Source organism: Aegilops tauschii, chromosome 6 (assembly GCF_002575655.3).
Source record: "Aegilops tauschii subsp. strangulata cultivar AL8/78 chromosome 6, Aet v6.0, whole genome shotgun sequence".
NCBI lineage: Eukaryota > Viridiplantae > Streptophyta > Magnoliopsida > Poales > Poaceae > Aegilops > Aegilops tauschii.
Window position 1 is genome coordinate 114,178,050 of NC_053040.3, and position 18,697 is coordinate 114,196,746.

General features: G+C 48.6%; 1 pseudogene; it reads left to right on the forward strand.

The window, feature by feature from the left end:
• Positions 1 to 639: 639 nt before the first annotated feature.
• LOC109781323 (uncharacterized) lies at positions 640 to 18,649 on the forward strand (annotated as a pseudogene).
• The last annotated feature ends 48 nt before the right edge of the window (positions 18,650 to 18,697 follow it).

Sequence of the window (18,697 nt, forward strand, 5' to 3'; positions counted from 1 at the left end):
CAGGTCGGGCTTGAACTTCCCGGGCCAGATGACGCTGCGCAGCTCAGGGGTGAAGGCGCGACAACCCGCTGTAGTCACTGGAGCTCCTTGCAGAGGCGGAGCCTGGTCTTGGTATCCGCGCACAGCCGCCACGGGCGGCGCACGATCTTGACGCGGTGGCGCGGGGAGTGCAGGAGCGTCTTGCCATGGACGAGGGACCTCATGGCAGCATCCTTCTTCACGCGTCGGCGCCCTGCGCGGCGGGTCGCGCCGTGGAGCCGGGCGTCTTGGTGCGAGGGCGACGTCTTGACGTGGAGGTGGCGGAGGCGCTCCATGGGCCATGTTGCCCGCGGTAGGAGGCGGACGAGGCAGCGAGAGGGACAGCGCGGGAGAGCCCCCAGTGGCGCTGACGAGCTCGGCGATGCGGTCCAGCCACTCCTCGTAGAGGTCGTCGACTGGGCGGTAGCGTAAGAGCTCACGTGCCGTGAGCAGCGCAGCCTGCGCGTCCACGGGTCCGCGACGAGCGTGAGACGACGAGCCTGCCGGAGTCAGCGACGGGGTGGCGGTGCGTCCGTCCCGCCGCACGGAGGGGTGCAGCGACGAGGCTTGCTGCTCGGGTGCTGTCGGGCCGGTGGCGGCGTTGGCAGCAGGTGATGGCGAATGACGGGGAGGCCCGCCGGCGGGAGCTGTCTGGGCGACGCGGGCAGCAAGGGCGGCCCGGCGCTCAGCACGAGCTCAGCGAGCGTCGGCCATGGAACTGGTGGGACGATGGAGCGTGGATCGACGGAGAGAAAGCTTCGGCGCACCCCTACCTGGCGCGCCAAATGTCGGATTTCGGGTTCCGGCAAACCCTTGAGGTTCGAACACTGGGGTGCGCACAAAGATCTCCCTCTCTCTCTAGCTCGCTCTCGCAACGATCTCAAGGCCTAGCTCGACGAACCCGAAGGACAAGAGACACGAGGGTTTATACTGGTTCGGGCCACTGTTGTGGTGTAATACCGTACTCCAGTGTGGTGTGGTGGATTGCCTTGTAGGCTGAGGATGAACAAGTACACGGGAAGAACAGCCTCCTGAGGAGAGGTGTTCTTGGGCTCGATGAGCTGGTGGATGCAAGGGTGGTCCGAATGATCTGTCCCCTTTCTATGGTGGTGGCTAATCCTATTTATAGAGGCCCGGGTCCAATTCCAAAATATTAGGCGGGAAGGGATCCCACAATGGCCAGATTTGAAGGGGGGCAGCTAGTACAAGCTATCCTGACAAAAGTAGTCTTCGCCTGCCAAAGGCTCTGATGGTAACGCCGTCCTGGGCTCCACGATGACCTCCATCCTGCCATCCTGCTGGTCTTGGTCTTGTTGCACCGATATGGAAACCTTTGCCTGACGCCTCGGGAATCCTCGCATGCGCTTACCCCCTTGGTACTAAAGGGGAAACTGGTACACTGCGCCCGCCTGGCCTTGGTCGTCATGGCTCACGTCACGCGAACCTCGCGAGGTGCCCCTTGCCTTGATATCTCCGCTCCTCGGGAGCCAGCCTAGTGAGGCCGCCCCAGGGGAGGTCTTGCGTCGTCCGCCTCATGAGGCTCGGCCCCTCGCGAGGGTCTTGAGTGGTTGCTGATGAAGATGGGCCGTACCAGGCCGCTGGATGAGCCACGCCCTGGGCCGCAGGCAGGCAAGTCTGGGTACCCCCGTTCCCAGAACACCAGCAGCCTGGACCGGATGATCGGAAAGCTAGACATAACCCGTTTTTAACTCCGGTGACGGCGAGCCTTCAGCCAAATCCTCGATGGTGGCGATGAGTGTGTGACAGGCGGGATGTAAATTTCCCTGTTATCGGGTTTGAGCCCAATCTGATCATAGACCGAGGATCGAACGTCGGAAATTCCAATGGCTCGGATCCGGTCTAGTAGGGCATTCGAAGTTGCGCCCAGGCAGTATTCGGCCGGAACTAGTTCGGACCAAGCTACGGGGTCGGGCTTTAAGGTCGGGCCCCGGGTGACATCAGTCCCTGCTAGGTTTACCGCTCCCGAAGTTAAAGCGTCGGGATTAGCAAGTCCTTCAAGGGGAGCTGAAGATTTTGTCAGAGTAAGATCTCCCCAGGAGTCGGTGATGAACTCTAGGTTTCCGAACCTGATCTCCTGATCGAGGGCAAAACTTCCGACCTGGCCGAGGCGGCCGATCGGATCGGCGTGCAGCACTAATGTCTATTACGCAACTTTATTCTTGTAGACTCGTGTTGGGCCTCCAAGCGCAGAGTTTTGTAGGACAGTAGCAATTTTCCCTCAAGTGGATGACCTAAGGTTTATCAATCCGTGGGAGGCATAGGATGAAGATGGTCTCTCTCAAACAACCCTGCAACCAAATACAAGAAATCTCTTGTGTCCCCAACACACCCAATACAATGGCATATTGTATAGGTGCACTAGTTCGGCGAAGAGATGGTGATAAAAGTGTAATATTGATGGTAGAAATATATTTTTATAATATGAATAAATAAAAACAACAAGGTAGCAAATAGTAAACGGGCACAAAAACGGTATTGCAATGCTTAGAAACAAGGCCTAGGGTCCGTACTTTCGCTAGTGCAATCTCTCAACAATGCTAATATAATTGGATCATATAACCACCCCTCGATGTGCGATGAAGGCGGAGAACATAAGACGGAATTGTTTGTAGGGTACGAAATCACCTCAAAGCTATTCTTTCCGATCAATCTATCCTAGAGTTTGTACTAAAATAACACCAAGCTATTCTTTCGATCGATCTAACCAAGAGTTCGTACTAAAATAACACCAAAGCAAATTCAGATTCATAATACTCAATCCAACATAAAGAACCTCAAAGAGTGCCCCAAGATTTCTACCATAAAAACAAAGACAAGAACGTGCATCAACCCCTATGCATATATTACCCTAATGTCACCTCGGGAATCCGCGAGTTGAGTGCCAAAACATATATCAAGTGAATCAATATGATACCCCATTGTCACCACGAGTATTCATTTGCAAGACATATATCAAGTGCTCTCAAATCCATAAAAGTATTCAACCCGATAAAACGAAATCTCTAAGGGAAAACTCAATTCATCACAACAAGATAGAGAGGGGAAAACACCATATGATCCAACTATATTAACAAAGCCCGCGATACATCAAGATCGTGACATCTCAAGAACACGAGAGAGAGAGAGAGAGAGAGAGAGAGAGAGATTAAACACATAGCTACGGGTACAAACCCTCAGCCCCGAGGGTGGACTACTCCCTCCTCATCGTGGTGGCCGCCGGGATGAGGAAGATGGCCATCGGTGATGATTTCCCCCTCCGGTGGAGTGCCGGGACGGGGTCTAGATTGGTTTTCGGTGGCTACAGAGGCTTGCGGTGGCGGAACTTCTCATCTAGGGTTACCCCGAGGGTTTTTGGAATATTTGGAAATTTATAGGGCGAAGAGGGGGTGCGGGAGGCCATCGAGGTGGGCACAACCCACCGGGGCGTGCCTGGGGGCCCAGGCGTGCCCTGGTGGGTTGTGCCCCCTCGACGCACCCCCAGGTGCTGCTCTGGCCCATTGTATGTCTTTTGGTCCATAAAAAATCCACAAAAAAGTTTCGCTGCGTTTGGACTCCGTTTGATATTGATTTTCTGCGATGTAAAAAACAAGCAAAAAACAGCAACTGGCACTGGGCACTATGTCAATAGGTTAGTCCCAAAAAATGATATACAGTTGCTATAAAATGATTGTAAAACATTCAAGAATGATAATATAACAGCATGAATACTTCATAAATTATAGATACATTGGAGATGTATCAAGCACGATACTGCCGAACACGAAAATCTGGTCGGGGACGAAGATGCCCCCAGTGTGGATGGCGTTGTTGATGACTAGGCGAGCCATTGACCCTTCGGCGATCCAACAGCGGAACTCTCAATGAAAGCACCAATATCGGAGTCAAAACTAGCGGATCTCGGGTAGGCGGTCCTGAGCTGTCGATCTTGATTCAATGGGGAACAAGGGACGAAGGAGACGATTTTTACCCAGGTTCGGTCCCTCTCAAAGAGGTAAAACCCTACGTCCTGCTTGATTATATTGAAGTGTATAGGATGATTACAGAGTTGATCTACCACGAGATCAGATGAACTAAACCCTAGGTGAGTAGGATGATGGTTCTTCTCCTTTCCTCTATGGACTAAACCCTCCGGTTTATATAGACACCAGGGGTACTAGGGTTACACATAGTCGATTACAATAAAGAGATAAACATGCCGATTCTCCTATCTTGACTTGGAGGACACACCAAGGCTACAAAGGTTTCCTGTGCGGACACGGAGCCTCCTTATAGCTCGGCCTTCTAGTAGTTGCAGAGCGGCCCACCTGCCGGCCCATAAGAGATAGTGTAACACCCCGGATGTAACTTTCCATATTTGTAACTCCGACTCTTGCCATTTTCGGCTATGCGTTATGATATTCCCTCCGCGGTCGGGTTTTGTCTTTCGTTTTGCATTTTGTTCATGTCATGCATTTCATATCATGTCATCATGTGCATTGCATTTGCATACGTGTTCGTCTCATGCATCCGAGCATTTTCCCCGTTGTCCGTTTTGCAATCCGGCGCTCCCATCTCCTCCGATGCACCCCTCTTGTTTTCTTTCGTGAGCAGGTGTCAAACATTCTCGGAATGGACCGAGGCTTGTCAAGTGGCCTTAGTATACCACCCGGAGACCACCGGTCAAGTTTCGTTCCATTTGGAGGTCGTTTGGTACTCCAACGGTTAACCGGGTAACCGCAGATGCCTTTTGCGTGTGCAGCAAAAACCCCTCTAAAAACCAGCCCAAAACCCACCAAACTCTCTTCCATGCTATAGGTCGTTCGATCACAATCGTGTGGGCGAAAACCGCACCTCATTTGGAGCCTCCTAGCTCCCTCTACCTATTTATATGTGACCCTCCCGAAAAACGAACACAGTCCAAACCCTAACCCTCGTCCCTCTCCGCCGCCGGACACGTCCGGGCGGAGCCGGAGGCGTCCACCTCCACCGCCGCCGCCACGTGGCACGCCTCCGTACGCCGCCGTCGCCGAGGCCCACGGGCCCGTCCGCGGCCCTCCCGGGCCCGAGCCGCCGCCCGCCTCCGCGCCCGCGCTGCCGCCTGCCCGCGTGACCGCCGCCGGCCGCCGTGCTCGCGCCTCCGCCGCCGCGTCGCGGCGAGCGCCGTCGCCCCTCCGGCCGCCGCCTCGCCGCCGTCCCCTTCCTCCTCGTCGCGCCCCGCCGCCTCCTCTCCTTCCTCCGTCGCCGGCCCCATCTCCGGCCACTGCCCCGTCGAAGCTCTGCTCAGGCCGCGATCGGATCTGAGATCCACTGTAGCAGGTTGACCCGAGACCCCCCGATTTCTCTGTCTGTGATTTTTTGCAATAAGTGCCCATGTTCATCATTGCATAACTCTTTGCATGTAGATCCGTTTCGCGCGTGTAATATGTCAAATTGTTCGTCTCATGATGCTCTACATTTTGTTTAATTGCACCATGTTCATTAGAGGTTATCTTGATGCCCAAATCTCTGTTGCAAGAGGGCTAGTTGCTGTTATCTGCTGGTTCTTAACAGAACTTGGAGATTTGTCATTTTTGTATCATTAAATCTGTGCATCTTATGGGCATGAGCTGTACATGTGTTTTGTTGTATGTCATGCCATCTTTCCAAGGGTGTATGACATGTATTTTTGTGATCTCTGTGGTGGCTAGCACAAGCATGCAAACTAGGCCCCGTAATGTTTCTGATTTCAGGGACTTGTGATTTCTCTAAGTCCTTGTCTGCTGTTATTTTGTTGCTATGTAAACTTGATGCTACAGAGAGATCCATGCATATTTTGGAGATGTTCAGTAAGGATGTTTTGTAGATATTGTTGTAATTGATCTATTCCTGCCCTTGTTTGCAATTATAGAATGCCATAGCATGACTCAATCTTGCTCTACTTTTGCTATAAAATATTTCTGGCAGATTCTTAACATGATATGCAATTTTTACCAAGCTTATTGTAGTTGATCCATACATGCTATGCTTTTGTTCTTACCATGGATAGCTTCGTAAACATGCCATATTGCTGTAGGTATGCTTGTGTTGTCATGCATTGCCTTGTGGTGAGTGCAACAAGCTCACCAAGAGGCCTTCATATTATTGTTTTCTGCCATGCTCTGTTTTCTGCCAAGTCTGAAACCTGATAACGAAACTTGCTATGTTTACATGCTTGCCATCATATCTTCTGATCCTTTTTGGCATACGGTTAGTAAGGGACTTTTGTCATATGCATTTAGTAGAATACTGCCATGCCTTGTTTTGCTATGTTAAGTTCCTGTAGCATGTTTATTTCATGCTCTGAACATTGCTACCTGATGCTGTTTTCTGCCATGTCCAGTAATTTCACTAAGTCTGTGAACCTGTTATCTTTTGCACTTTTGCCATGCTTGTTTGAGCTTGTTATGTTGTGAACTAACCGTAGCTCAGTGTTCATCTTTTGTCAAGCATCTCCTGTAGATTACTGTCATATGCTCTGTTGCTATGTTGGAATGCTGTAGCATTGTTGTTTGTTGCATTTTGAGTGCTATCATGCTGTTAATCGCAGATTCGTGTCATTCTTGTTTTGCTTGCCATTTGCAAACCGTGCATCCGTTTCCGGTGATCTTTATATCGATTTCGACCGAAATCATCTCACCTTTCCAGTGGCATGCTTGGTTTGCCAAGTTACTGCCTTGTTCATCATTTTTCTCCCGGAGCACGCATATGCATCGCTTATCATATCTCGCATATCATACATGTTTTGCATCATGTTGCTTGTGCATCTCTCGTGATTGATTGTGGTTCCGTTGCTTGTGTTCTTGTCTTGGGTAGAGCCGGGAGACGAGTTCGTGAATGAGGAACCTGTTGAGTACGCTTACGAGGATCAAGCTTTCGACAACTCTGAGAACCTTGCAGGCAAGATGACCACCCCTCGAAATCACTTCTATCTTTGTTTTGCTAGTTGTTCGCTCTATTGCCATGCTGCGCTACCTAACACTTGCTATATCATGCCTCCCATATTGCCATGTCAGCCTCTAACCATCCTTTCCTAGCAAACCGTTGTTTGGCTAAGTTACCGCTTTTGCTCAGCCCTTCTTATAGCGTTGCTAGTTGCAGGTGAAGTTGAAGTTTGTTCCATGTCAGAACATGGATATGTTGGGATATCACAATATCTCTTATTTAATTAATGCATCTATATATTTTGGTAAAGGGTGGAAGGCTCGGCCTTATGCCTGGTGTTTTGTTCCACTCTTGCCGCCCTAGTTTCTGTTATACCGGGATTATGTTCCTTGAGTTTGCGTTCCTTACGCGGTCGGGTGATTTATGGGACCCCCTTGACAGTTCGCCTTGAATAAAACTCCTCCAGCAAGGCCCAACCTTGGTTTTACCATTTGACACCTAAGCCTTTTCCCCCGGGTTTTCGCGAGCCCGAGGGTCATCTTTATTTTAAACCCCCGGACCAGTGCTCCTTCGAGTGCTGGCCCAAACCGAGCGATGTTCGGCGCCCCCTGGGCAACCAGGGTCTATGCCAACCCGACGTCTGGCTCATCCGTTGTGCCCTGAGAACGAGATATGTGCAGCTCCTATCGGGATTTGTCGGCACATTCGGGGGCTTTGCTGGTCTTGTTTTACCATTGTCGAGATGTCTTGTAAACCGGGATTCCGAGACTGATTGGGTCTTTCCGGGAGAAGGTTTATCCTTCGTTGACCGTGAGAGCTTATGATGGGCTAAGTGGGGACACCCCTGCAGGGTATTATCTTTCGAAAGCCGTGCCCGCGGTTATGAGGCAGATGGGAATTTGTTAATGTCCGGTTGTAGAGAACTTGTCACTTGACCCAATTAAAATACATCAACTGCGTGTGTAGCCGTGATGGTCTCTTCTCGCTTCTTGGTCATTGCTAGATGACGACCGTTCCGTTGCTTCTCTTCTCGCTCTCTTTTGCGTATGTTAGCCACCATATATGCTTATTGCCGCTGCAGCTCCACCTCATTTCACCTTCCTTTCCTATAAGCTTAAATAGTCTTGATCTCGCGGGTGTGAGATTGTTGAGTCCCCGCGACTCACAGATTCTACCAAAACAGTTGCAGGTGCCGACGATGCCAGTGCAGATGATGGGATCGATCTCAAGTGGGAGTTCGATGAGGAACGTGGTCGTTACTATGTGTCTTTTCCTGATGATCAGTAGTGGAGCCCAGTTGGGACGATCGGGGATCTAGCATTTGGGGTTGTCTTATTTTCATCTGGATCTTGACCGTAGTCGGTCTATATGTCTGTATTTTGGATGATGTATGGATTATATTTATGTATTGTGTGAAGTGGCGATTGTAAGCCAACTCTTTATCCCATTCTTGTTCATTACATGGGATTGTGTGAAGATGACCCTTCTTGCGACAAAACCACTATGCGGTTATGCCTCTAAGTCGTGCCTCGACACGTGGGAGATATAGCCACATCGTGGGCATTACAGATAGGTCGGCAGCCCGAGGACCCCTTAGTCCGAGACTCCCTCAGTGCTCAATCTCAGTGACAGAAAGAGACATGACACGCATGTATCGTTGCTATTAAGGGTAACAAGATGGGGTTTATTCATACATGATTTTATGTTGTCTACATCATGTCATCTCGCCTAATGCATTACTCTGTTTTCCATGAACTTAATACACTAGATGCATGCTGGATAGTGATCGATGTGTGGAGTAATAGTAGTAAATGTAGAATCGTTTCGGTCTACTAATCTTGGACGTGATGCCTATATATATGATCATTGCCTTGGATATCTTCATAATTATTTGCTTTTCTATCGATTGCTCAACAGTAATTTGTTTACCCACCGTATGCTATTTTCTCGTGAGAAGCCTCTAATGAAAACTACAGCCCCGGGGTCTATTTCCTATCATATTAAAACCAAACATACCTTGCTGCAATTTTCTTTTATTTATTATATTTTGTGTTTTAGTTAGATATATTTATCAAATCTCATACAATTTAATCTATCTGAATACCGTTGAGGAATTGACAGCCCCCTTTACGCGCTGGGTTGCAAGTATTTGTTGTTTATGTGCATGTGTTGTTTACATAGTGTTGCTTGGTTCTCCTGCTAGATTGATAACCTTGGTTTCATAACTGAGGGAAATACTTACCTCTGTTGTGCTGCATCATCCCCTCCTCTTCGGGAAATTACCAACGCAGATTACAAGCAATCAAGGCCTTGCCTTTTCGATACAGTTGTTGTTGTTTGTGCTAGCCTTCTTAAGACGGACTTGTTTACCTTATGTCTGTACTCATATATTGTTGCTTCCACTAACTCGTTGTATTCGAGCTTATGAATTCGAGCCCTCGAGGCCCCTGGCTTGTAATATAAAGTATGTATGACTTTAAATTGTGTCTAGGGTTATGTTGTGATATCTTCCCGTGAGTCTCTGATATTGATCGTGCACATTTACATGTATGATTAGCGCACGATTAAGTCGGTGCATCACACACCGTCCGCCGCCATCCAAAACGCCACCGTCCAAGACGCGTGGCTCGTCTCCGAACCAGCCACCGAGCTCCTCCATCACTGCAAGCCGTCACCGTCCTCACCTACCACACCGACCACCGCCATCCACGCCGACCAAGAGCGCCTCCCGTTGAACCACACCCTGCCACGTGTCTGTCGGGGCCCTCTCGCCTTGATTGCCTGCGGCTCACTGACCGCGGAACGGCCACGCCGACCACCCACCAACCTCTCCACCGACCACTATTCGCGATGAATTACCACCGACGCATCGGTTGGATAAGGCCGCGACGAGCCGACCTTCCCCTGCCTATATAAACCCACCCCGAGCTCATACAAGCTCACCCAACTCCTCCTCAACCTCCTAGTATCCCCCTTTCGGGAGAATTCGAGTTGTGATGCTCATCTTCTTCACCTCCGGCCACCATGCTCGCCACTATTTCTCTGCTGATTTCGGCGTCTCCAGAACCTCCCTCCCCCCAATTCCTACGCCATTAGACTCCTAGTGTTTCATCGAACCCTTTTCAACCATCAACTTCTCTAGAGCAAGCTTGTCGGAGAGAAGCCCCAATTCACCTCCGTCGGAGCCCTTCGGCCAACCTCGCCGTCGGCGACTCCGTCCACTCCAGCGATCCTCGTGAGTACCCATGGGGTTGCCTCGACCTGATCTTCCCCATGTGCCAAGCTCATCGAGAGGTGCAGCCGTTCGCTGGCAGATCTACACTAGCGAGGCTCCTCTGTTCTGCCGCGGGAGAGGAGGACGCGGCGACTGGTCAAACCTGACCAGTGGGCCCATGGGCCCCGCTGTCAGTGACCCCCATGTCGCCACACACTGACTTAAGTGGAAGCGTATTCCACAAAGTACGTGTTCACTTCTGGTTAGCGTATTTCCTTCAAACCATTTTATTTTATAAACTTTAATTAAAATCAGATTTTGGCCTAACTTTGACTACCTCCAACTTTTAAACCACAACTCCAAATGAATTGATTCTTTTTCTGTTATTCTTTATTTTCCATCTAGTTTATTTTAGTATTTATTTCAAAATTTCCCAAACAACTTTTTGTACTGTTTTCAAATTATTTGGCAATTGCATTATTTTGAAAATAGGAAAAATGGAGGGAAGATGATTTTTTTTTCAAAGTTATGGAGTATACCCTACCTTGCCTCTTTACCTAATAATAAAGCAGCTAATGCTTTTGGTCGTCCGTCACGGAAATTGCCCTCGAAATTGTCATAAATTACCCACTATGACATCCATAAGTGAAGAAAAAGATTCATTTTTTATTTCGAAATCGTCACTGAGTTCTGTTCTTATATATGCGTACACTTACGTAACATGAGCATGCAGGCAGCCCAATGGCTAAGACATCAGTCTACCTCACGGGAGGCTAGGGTTTGATCCCTGGTTCCAACCCCTTTTTACTCTGTTATTGCAAGCGTGAAGCGTTCATCCTTCTCCCGCACGCGGTGATGTGCCGGCCCATGTGCAGGTCATGGCGCCCCCTGTTTTCTATTTTGCTTTTTTACTTTTTCATTTCTGTTTTTGTTTTTCCTTCTTTAAATAAATTTGGGATTTACAAAAGAACCAAATTTCAAAAGGTTGCAAGTTTTAAAAATATATTAAAAATGATAAACTATTTATGAATTCAAAAAACATTTGGAAAATCATAAAATGTTCATGATTTCAAAAAATTGTCCGCATATTATAAAGCAATTCATGATTTAAAATAAATGTTCATGAAATAAAAATATTCATGATTTTTTTAAAAGTCCAATATTCAAAACATATTTAGGAATTTGAATGTACATGAAATTTTAGAAATTTGAAAATAGATCTGTAAATAATGAACAAAATGAATCGCTAGTTACATAGAGGTTTTATTAGGGGATATGTAGAGGTTGTTTTATGATTTTATTAAGTCCCTGGCGTTGGGTAAAAAAAGGTTTTCGTGTTTCGTACAACGCTGAGACCCCCCCCCCCCCCCCCCAAAAAAAAACACAACTTCGTATGAGTTAGTTGTTGTAAGCTATATGAAAATGACAAAATATCTATTTGTGTTGATACACAGTTATGTTTATTCTGGTACCACAATACTGGTCATGGTAAACACCGCTACTAGGTCAAGGCGAGACACATCATTCATCAGTCTAGCTCAGGCAGGATCCATCAACGCAGTTTGCTCAGCCAGAAAATATTTGTTGTGGCGCCTTAGGAAATCAAATTGTGATGAGACCATCACATTTTTAGTTTTCGAAATCACTTTTAAATAGTCACTTATCTCATCATGGCATCACTCAGACATAGTTTGTGAATATGAAATTTTAGAATCCTTATCTCATCCTGGTATTTGATTCAAACTCTTTTTAATATATGCCACACCTGCATAATCTGATAGTTTTTCTCCCGTTGCAACGCCCGGGCATATTTGCTAGTCATACCCAAGGCAAGCATTTTTGAACACTTCATATGATGATTGCTTGGTTGATTGCTTGCTAGAATATCTGAAACATGTTATGTTACCTCATATGAAATTGCATATAGATGATCATGCATATGTGGTTTTCACCTAAACATGAAACATTTGTGCCACATATTCCTATGCCTGTTTTGACTAACCTACAGGAAAGGATCTGTCACTAGTGAAAGTGACTGTGAGACATGAATCTCATTGTGACGAGAATGATCAATGAGGGCATGTTGGGACGTGTCAGGTGGTGACCCTGTTCGGTACCACCAAGGATATATATTGTGCTAACCCAATGATAGGAAACTTAAACCTCCTGAGTCGACCGTAGATCGAGTCTTATTCCGGTAACCCCCATATTTGAATTGTGTTACCACTTGTCCCTGCCACGGGTAGGGTACGGTTTAGTAAATTGTTAATCCCTTTCTTGCACACACCGTACAAAGGGGCCGCAATGAGGGTTTCCAGGTACTGGTATAATGCCAGTCATCGGGTCAAAGGAATGGGGTGAACGATCTGAAGATGAGGATTTTGATTCATGGGAGGCTAATGGAAGCACATACGTACTTCTGCTACCCAAAAATCCTAGCTAAAGGCCTCTCATATTTGACCTATAAGGCGGAAGGGGTGGCGGAGAGCTTTGTGCCAGCAACTGTGTGTGCCGCTGCGGCATCACATGTAGCGGATCTGCGACATATCCTTGGGCACGAGCTCACTAAACTCATGTGGCAGCACAAGTCGTTGGTGAGTCGAGGTTCTACATCCGTCAGATGCAACATTCGGTAGTGGGGAATGAAGTCTAGTTACAATGATGATGCATGCTCAACGTCACCATGTCTTTTTAAATGTCACCATGTTTTTTCTTAGATATCGTCATAAAGGCAAGCTACAAAAGTAAACAATAAGAAACATGTGACCATCCACAAAAGATCCGACGACAATATCCTCATAAATCCATCACGAACATGACATGTGATGGAACGACGAACAAAGTACTACTTCACTAAGCTTTGGGAAGTGATCACACGTACATCGATATTGACTGATCCAACCAAAGGTTCCAAATGAGATCCTCATCTCCGAAGCCGAGTTTTGAGGCAACATCTTCAACATAGGTACAACACATGCATGTCGACATTGCCTGATAAAGTCGGAGGGGTGAGATCATGGGTTTTTTCTCTGGAGCATGCACATCTTTATAATGAAAGTCATTCCTGAAGGTAACCATTCTAGCGGTTTGACGACTCCCTAGCTAGATTTTGATGATATGAGATCCCAAATCCCACCCTTATTGTGGGGAAAAACAATAAAAGCTTGCAAACACTTTCACACCACCTTCATCTATGTTGATGAGAGAGAGAGAGAAGAAGGGCTGTTTGGTTCGCTTCCACAAAACCAGCTTGAGTCAAGTCCGATTTTGGTGGCCTGAGGCTGAGATCTATGCCTGGCAAAGGAGCTGCTTGATAGGCCTCCATCCAAACAACCCATGGATGTAGGGTTATTCAACCGTCGGTTTCACTGCCCGCGTGCACCAATACCATATTGTCGCAACACCACTATACCTCCAACCACCTTCGCCCATGTCATTATCCTTTGCCACCGCGCCAGTGTTGCTCGTCGCTGCTGCGAGCAGGTCAAGCCTGGCGGTGCCATCTCCACCCAGGGCCGCCACCTCGATTTCCGGCGTCCTCCAAGAGGGAGCAACAAGGGCCTCGCCACCACCTTCAGTGGTGCCATTTCTACCTATATGTAGTGGTAATGGCTCCTTTTTTGTTCATTGTTTTTGATAGCTTACTACTCATGCCAAGTGGTGTGGTAATGCCTCCTCATGACTAGTCGCGTCACGGCTAAATTTGCTAATATGCGCCATCGCTATGTTTTTTTTTTGATAATTTTTTAAACTTTCAAATGCATTTAACATGTTTTTTCATTGTATCTTTGGTATTCACGGGATATTCACTCAGTTGCTGGGTGCTCCTTGGAGTGGGCCCGCAGGTTCGTGAATCGTGGCTTGGTCCTCGTTTTCCCCTTCGCCAGTTTCTACAGTTCTCCTCGGCCGCGCCGTCGTGTCCTCCGGTGACGCCACCGGCGCCGCCGGTTTCCCCCTTCGTTTCCACGGACGCCGCGCGGCCTTCTCCCGTGTCAGAGCTACGAGAGGGCGCATTGCTTCTTCGTGGCTGGCCATCTCCTTAACCAGAGATACCCCACGGGCGGGGAGAAGATGCGACTCACGTTGCCCTTGCTCGCTCGCAGCCGCCGACCTCCTCCACGCTGGTTTCAACTTTCAAACTTCCCGATCCTTTTATCTCGAAAATACATTTGCAATTTGAAATCCCCAAATACGTTTGATCGAGAAAATCCCCAAATATGGCGTGCGTTTGTGCAACTGTAGATTTGCCGTGCTAACGAAATATTGGTCTGAATTGTTTGCGTAACCGGATGATTCAGACACAGCCGCATTCAATCATGGAGATCGACTGGCTGATGCATCTGGACAGCTGGTTGGCTCTGTGTTAGCGGGCAACCACACCCGCATACACAGTCAGTCATCAGTCATCACCTTGCTCACGACCAGTATCTTCAACAGTGAGGGTGTGTGGCCGCAGAACACTACACAATTTATGATTTGATATTTCTCCAACACGATTCCAAGTCTGGAGTCTCTAGTATGCACAGCCAAGGAGATCAACCCGGAAGCAGAGGCACTACTCCGATGGAAGTCCAGTTTGATCCGCGCCAACTCGCTGTCCTCCTGGTCGATATCCTATCCAACATGTTCTTGGTTTGGGGTCACTTGTGATGCTTCAGGGCATGTTACCGAGCTCCGCCTTCCCATCGCGGGCATCCATGGTACGCTACACGCCTTCTACTCTCTAGTGCTTCAAAACCTCACTGTACTTGACCTTGGGACAAATAACCTTGGTGGTGTTGTCCCAGCAAATATCTCTCTGTTTCGCACTCTCACTGTTCTGAACTTGAGCAGCAACAATCTTGTTGGTGCCATCCCCTACCAACTCAGCAAAGTACAAACGATTGTTAAGTTAGATTTGGGAAATAACCACCTGACCATCCCAGAATATGCCAATTTCTCACCTATGTCCGCTTTGAAGCTGTTATCTCTAGCTAATAATGATCTCAATGGTACCTTCCCACAATTCATCCTCAACTGCACGAGTAAATTGCATAAAACCACCACTTTGAAGGCTCGGTTTGCGAAAAACACTAGGATACAGTTTCTCTGCAGAAAACATCACATCTTGCGTAATGGTTTTGCAAAAACCACTGATCGGCGGATCTGACCATGTTAAGTGAGTTTATGACAGGTAGGGCCCGCCAGTCAGGCTGACGTGGCATCAATTTCTCACACCGTTACATCAAAACGTTTTGCTGGACGCGGGACCCGCTTGTCAGCGAAACACTCCTCCCTCTCTCTCTCAAACCACTTGCTCTTTGCGTCATTTTGTCGAGCAGGTGGCGTGCAGGTGTTGTGGGGCGCGGGAGGTTCATGGAGGCGGTCTCCAGTGACGCTGGAGCAGGCCGTGACGACGTCGAAGTACAGGGGCGCGGGTGGCAGGGGTGCGCTGCCGGAGTTCGTCGGCGCGAGCGGGGACGAGGGCATCTTCCGCGTGCCGCTACAGCGGCCATGCACCTTGGCTGCTCGCCGGAGTTCAAGGTGCGGCTCCACCCGGCGCTGGAGACGCAGGTGAGCTCCTTCCAGCGGACGCTCGCTTGCGAGCCGCACCTTCGCCAGCTATGGGCAGGGGCGGAGTCCGGGCTTCGGGTATGCGACGAGCGGGGATGCCTCTATCCGACTGGATCTGGACGAACTTGGCGGCGGCGAGGTGGTTCCAGGCGAGAAGGTGCGCGGCGGCCGGTTGGTGAGTTGCGGCTGGTCCACGTGCGCGCGCGCGGGTGGGGTGGGGGGCAGCGCCAGCTCCGAGAAGATCGAGACCCACCGGCGCATGACGGCAGGCCGCTCCTCGGCCGGGCGCAGGGGCGGGACAGGCGGCGTCCCCTGCCTCGCCCTTGGTGCGGCAACGGCGATGACGGGCCTCTGCCTCAGCCGGGGTCGGGACGGGCGGCGGTCGAGGTCGGGCCGGCCGGTGGCTGTGGTCGGGACGGACGACGGCGCGGCTCTGCCACGGCTCGGGACGGGCGGCGGTGTAGTGAAGATAAGATGAACCCTTTTTCTCTTCCAATGACATGTGGACCCCATAAGGCCACACATGATGATATAATAGTACCAAACGTCGCCGTTACATGTGAGATGTTAAGCGGTGCCACGTCAGCCTGACTGGCGGGCCCTACCTGTCATAAACTCACTTAACATGGTCAGATCCGCCGATCAGTGGTTTTTGCAAAACCATTACGCAAGATGTGATGTTTTCTGCAGAGAAACTGTATCCTAGTGTTTTTCGCAAACCGAGCCTTCAAGGTGGTGGTTTTATGCAATTTACTCTCAACTGCACCAATGCGAGGATGAGATCCCTTGATTTATCAGGTAATGCCTTCTCAGGTCTGTTACCGGATTCACTGCCGGAGATGGTCCCAAGGTTGAGGTATCTAAATCTGTCCGCTAATGCATTCTCTGGCTCCATACCTTGCTCCCTCTCAAAGCTCCAAAAGCTAGAGATACGATGTCTCGAGAGAAATAACCTTGCAGGAGGTATCCCAGAGGTGCTGGGGATGATACCTGGACTGCGAACTCTTTCACTACACAATAACCCACTTGGTGGGTCGATCCCAGCCTCACTTGGGCAGCTTCAGTTGTTAGAGAAGCTCAACATCGCAAATGCTAGCTTGGTTTCTACTCTTCCGCCCGAGCTGGGGAACCTTACTAGCCTGCGGTATATGGTCCTGGCAGGGAATCGGTTATTTGGAAGCTTGCCACCATCTTTTGCCATGATGCACAAGTTGCGGTCTTTTATAATAGAGGAAAACAGTATCAGTGGTACCATTCCGCAAGAGATGTTTACAAACTGTACCAAGGTTAAGTATTTTGATGTAAATGGCAACTTGTTAGGTGGAAGCATACCTTCGCAGGTCAGCAAGTGGAAGGAGCTAACGGGTCTCATCCTCTCTGGCAACAAATTTACTGGCTCGATCCCAGTGGAGGTGGGAAGCATGCCAAATTTGCAAGTATTGTTCTTGTCCTCGAATCACCTCACTGGAATTATGCCACCAAATATCGGTAATGCATCATCTTTGAAACTCCTTCGTGCCAGCTTCAACCATCTTGAGGGTGAGATTCCTGCAACCATCTCCTCGCTGGTAAACCTTGTTGCTCTCTTCTTGTCTGACAACAAGTTTACGGGTATCGGTCCTAATCTTGACAGCAAGCAGTTGCCAGTTGTCAAAGTGGCCAAGAATAGCGGGTTCTTGGGAAAACCATTGTATGCCTTTTGTCAACTAACACTTCTGCGAATCTTGGATCTATCGAACAATCAGTTGTTTGGTGAGCTTCCTGGTTGCTTGTGGAATTTGAGAGATCAACAATTCTTGGATTTGTCGAGCAATGCTTTTGCTGGGGTAGTTCCAACCTCAGCTAACTACAATTCGTCGCTAAGTTTGTTGCACTTGTCCAACAACAAGTTCACAGGTTGCTTTCCAGCAGTGTTGAAGAACTTCAAAAGCCTTGTTATTTTGGATCTTGGGAACAATAAGATGTCTGGTGCACTCCCTCAGTGGATAGGGGAAAGCAATCCTTTGCTGAGGATTCTAAGACTGCGATCAAACATGTTCCATGGAAGTATTCCCAGTTAGCTACTAAAACTCTCTCATCTCCAACTCCTTGATCTCTCTGAAAATACTTTTGTAGGTTCCATAACAGAAAATTTCATCAACTTCCCATCGATGAGTCAGGCATCCATGGTGCAGCCGGTTACAACAACTTACATAGTGTTGGGACCCTTTCGATTTCCTGGTGATGGTAGCATAGATATACTTTGGAAGAGAAGGGAGTACACCTTTAAGGAAAAAGGTGCATTTGTGACTGGTATTGATCTCTCCGGAAATTATCTATCTGGTAGCATCCCGGAGAACATTGGCAACTTAAAGTTATTAGAATCGCTTGACCTCTCGTGGAACAAACTATCGGGTCCTATTCCCGTTACCATGTCAGACTTGATGTTCCTGAGCTCTCTTAACCTCTCGAACAACCGTCTATCAGGCGAGATACCTACAGGAAGTCAGCTCCAGACACTCGAGGACCCATCGATCTATAGCAATAACCTCGGACTTTGTGGTCCCCCATTGAGCATTCCATGTACAAACAATTCAGATACTACGACACCAGCGGATGGGGCAAAGGAACATCACCATGAACTTGAAACATTATGGCTTTACTACTCAGTGATTGCTGGAACTGTCTTCAGTTTTTGGGTATGGTGTGCAGCACTGTTTTTCTGCAAGATCTGGAGGTTTGCTTTCTTCAGCTGCATCGATGCGCTGTACCAAAAGTTTATACTGAAGATGAAGCGCACCTGACAGTACGGCACTCTGCTTTGTCCTAGCGCTAGAGTGCCTCTTGAAGTTTCCTCAGACTTGCAGTATCTGCAGTGGACATATATTGTATCGTCCATGATCCTTGTCTTAGTTTCTTATAAGTTGTAATGATCTGTTCCTCTATGAGCAGCAGTGGCTTATATTTGTTCTGAGCTTCTCATGAGGCAGTTTTCTAGAGACTTGTAGTAGGTGTAATTCTCCGAATTTTGTG